This window comes from Coffea eugenioides, unplaced genomic scaffold (assembly GCF_003713205.1).
Source record: "Coffea eugenioides isolate CCC68of unplaced genomic scaffold, Ceug_1.0 ScVebR1_3014;HRSCAF=4148, whole genome shotgun sequence".
In the NCBI taxonomy this organism is placed as follows: domain Eukaryota; kingdom Viridiplantae; phylum Streptophyta; class Magnoliopsida; order Gentianales; family Rubiaceae; genus Coffea; species Coffea eugenioides.
In genome coordinates this window covers 2547-6634 of record NW_020863552.1, presented here as the reverse complement: position 1 = coordinate 6634, position 4088 = coordinate 2547, and the positions used below count along the sequence as shown (strand labels likewise).

Sequence of the window (4088 nt, the reverse complement as noted above, 5' to 3'; positions counted from 1 at the left end):
TTAACGGGACGTTTTAAAAGCATAATGAAGACATTATTCCATACGAATGGATTTAAAATGGTTGTAATAAATTATTTGGGGAAAACAGGTGGATAAATACTTAATTAAACCATTAATATTCGATAAAAATAAGAAATTTTTCGGGTCCTCACAGTATCTAATTAGGTTTCCCCATATTGATCCTAATTAAGTCCCATGCTTTCCCATTTTTGTGATTTTATGAAATTGGATAAGATTAAGAGTTGATCTATACAAGGCAATTCTAAATTATAATATTTCTAAACGATAGATACAAACATGTAAATTTCCAAAAAAAAATGGATCATCCATTAGTTTATTTGTGTGGATTAAGTCGTATGTAACTTAGTATAGAATTTTCCTAAAATTAAAATGCCAAAGTTAAAAACAACACATAGCTTACAAAAATTCAGCTGTAACTTGGAGCTGATTTTCACCAAGGAAGATGCCAATAACACCCAAAATACTCGGGGAACAATTGAACTTTGGTTTCCCATTTTCTTTTTCTATTTATACTTTCGCCTGTGTCAAAGTAAAATAGATGATTAAACTATATAGGGACTAAGATCACGGAGCGGACCATCTGCAAATCAAACAAATAGCTAATGCCTTTCTGCATCCCCGTGAATTGAGGTTATTATTGCGAAAGCACGCTTCTAGTTCAAATAGAGCAAAAGCTTAGCTTTACTTTACTTAACAAGCATCAATCTGTTTTCCTGAAAAAGGAAATTGTCCAGAGTATATTTGTTACATAAAAGTAATGGTTACATTTTCAACTGGCCCATTATTGAAGAGGGTTTGCTTCCATTTGACAATTTAGTCCAAAATATGAAACACTATATAAAATTTTGAAACTAAGTAGAGTTATGCAAAAATTTGTCGATTAAGAGGGGCTAAAGTATAATATCCTAACATAGTTTCATTAGTTTAGCATTTTCTTTTCCTTTTGGTTCTTAAGTTTATAAAAGTATAAAAGAAATATTGTGCTCCATTTTGTACAAGTTAAAAGGCGCAGAACATCCAGAGAGTTAATCTATCGAACACAATGCAGGTTTTAGAACATCTTCGTTGATACAAATCCCAAGAATTTCTGCAAATCTTTTCATGCCTTCTAAAAGCAGAAATTTTGTCATATTTCGTGATTCAAACTCAATCCATTGAGGAGAACTTTCGAAATTAAATTAATCAGTTTTGACCAAACCTTGTAGGATTGCCCCTAGCATAACTAAACTCAAAGTAGTCAACCATATTAAATTAAGACGGGGACAATTATAAACATATTTTTCCTCTTCTAAGATGATGACTAACTTTTTTTTATATAGAAAAAATTATTTCATTCAAACAAATCTTCACTAATGGCAGAAAATATATCAAACAAATATGACAGAAATACATAAAGATCTGAAATTAATAGATATAATAGATCTAAAAAAAATACAAATAAAGATAAAATTAATGCTCCTATATATCTTCTATCCAGATGAATGACTGTAACCCAATACATTAGTACATGTCTGCTGAAAATCAGATCTATTTAAAACTAGTTCAAGCCTAAAGAGAAATTTAAATCTAACAATAATAGAGAAATTGCAGATTTGAGAAACTAAATCCTAGATCTACAAAATTGCAAATTTCACAAAGATAAAAATCTAAAAACTCTCACAAGAAAAAACCCATAAGAGATTAAAACTCTCGCTAGAACAATTTAGAAGAGAAGAAACTCTCATTAAGAGATCCTAGAAGAAAAAATCTCTCATTAGGTAATCCTAAGAGAAAATTTATTCAAATAAGAGAAACTAAAAACTATAAAGAGTACTTCCTCCTATGGGAAAAGACCAGATTTGGTCTTCCTCCCATGGGAGAGATGAAGAAGATTTTGATGGAAGAGTTCTAGAGCGAAGGGAGAGAAAGGAGTTTTACAGAGAGAAAGGAGAGAAAAGAGTTTAAGATGATGACTAACCAGTCTTGCAGTAATTTATAACTACTTTTACATTAGTTGAAATAGGGAACCTTAGAGTATTCATTTTCATCATCTTTTTACTAAGAGTATATTCTTCAATCTAATTCTTCGTTCCGTTCCCTGTACATGAGTCTTTAGAAAAACAGATCGTCTTCCTCATCCTTGACTACAGTTCATAATACTTTGAATGCTACTCTCTATTATGTATCAATTAAGAAAAATGTAACTACTCTATTTTTTACCAATTAATAAAGAAATAAAGCTTCATTCTATTCCTGCTTTCTAGTCAATCAATTACTGATTCGATATGCCATATTATAAACAAGAGTATCTAATTCCCAACTAGTAGCTAGCGCAGAACAATGGTGGAGATTGAACTAGCTGCAACGTCCACCACCTCTGCATCACCAACTCCCCTTTTGGTGAGCACTGGTGATTCAGAGGAGGAGGACAACGCTGAGGTTATTGCGGCTCATTGAGTCGTCCAAATGAGGAACCCCAACATCCAAAATCAGGCTTATCCTCTCACTCTCTCCTTCGGTAACCTCTCTTACAGCGTCAAAATTAGCCATAAACTTTACTGGTTTAATATCTTCTCCGGCACCAATAAGAGCAACCTTTCTTCTAAGGAGATAGAGATGAAAGTTCTGCTTAATGATGTCTCTGGTGAGGCACATAGAGGTGAAATTTTGGCCGTGCTAGGCCCCTCAGGGTCAGGGAAGTCGACCCTGATTGACGCATTGGCTAATCGGATATTCAAGGGAAGCTTGAATGGAATGATCACCCTGAGTGGTGAACAATTGGATTCCAGCTTACTCAGAGCGATCTCTGCCTATGTTATGCAAGATCACCTCCTTTTTCCAATGCTAACTGTTGAAGAAACTTTGACGTTTGCTGCTGAATTGAGGCTCCCTCAAATTCTCTCCAAATTCGAGAAGAAAAAAAGAGTTCATGATTTGATAGATCAATTAGACCATCAAACAGCAGTTCAAACCATCATCGGAGATGAAAAGCACCGGGGGGGCTGGTGGAGGACGCTGGCGAGTCTCTATTGGAATTGAGATCATAAACGATCCTATTCTTTAATTTCTCGATGAGCCAACCTCAGGACTCGACTCCACTAGTGCTTTCAAGGTTGTGAAGGTTTTACAGAGCATTGCTCAGACAGGAAGCATGCTGATCATGTCTATACACCAGCCAAGTTTTCAAATTCTTGGCCTATTGGACAAGCTGTTATTCTTGTCTCATGGACAAGTAGTCTATAGTGGATCTCCATCAAATTTGCCCTTCTTTATGGAGAACCTTGGACAACCAATACCTGCAGATCAGAACCCTTCTGATGCAATTTTGGATCTCATCTGCGATCTTGAATATTCTAGGGATGGGATTGACAGCATGGCCCAGTTCAATCAGATATGGCAGCAGCAATACATGGGTAGAGGAATAGGATCAGAAGTAAAACAATCTACTGCTAAACAAAGCCTGAATTTGAAGCAAGCATTCAGTCAAAGTCTGGATTTGAAGCAAGCATTCAGTTCCATTATTTCTCGAGATAAATTGGTATCTGGGACAACCCATAAGGATGATTTTAGTACTCCTACTTCTGTTGGAATGTATGCCCTAAAACAATGTATTTATTTTTATTTTATACATTCCTAAATTATATGTTTTATATTTTAATAACTTCTTATTTATCTGTTAAATATCAGATATAACTGATAAAGTCCTTAGAATGTTTACTAATGTGATGGTAGTCACAAGAGTTGATGACTATGAGATATCAATCACATTTATAGTAATATTCTTAAAATTTCCTAGTTATAGTACTAATGAAATAGGACATCTTTAGTACGGTAAAACTAGTACATAGTTAGCCTCTAATTAATGTAATTAGTGGTTGTTCTCATCAACTATGGTATGATGATACCTAGGCTAATGTGTAGATGATTTGGAAAGTACAAATGCATTGGAGTGATCCATTTAGAGATCCCGTTAGGATATCTATCTAGTGCCAATGGTGTATCTCTAGTGAAAAATTGTGTAAGTGATCCTACGACTTGAGATCACCATAGTATCTTGAGTGTGAATCGCTACATTTTGACTCTAATTA

The 4088-nt window shown here is 34.5% G+C and overlaps 1 pseudogene; it reads left to right on the top strand.

Moving 5' to 3' along the window:
• The first annotated feature begins 2340 nt into the window (after positions 1-2340).
• On the top strand, positions 2341-3697 carry LOC113757347 (annotated as a pseudogene).
• The last annotated feature ends 391 nt before the right edge of the window (positions 3698-4088 follow it).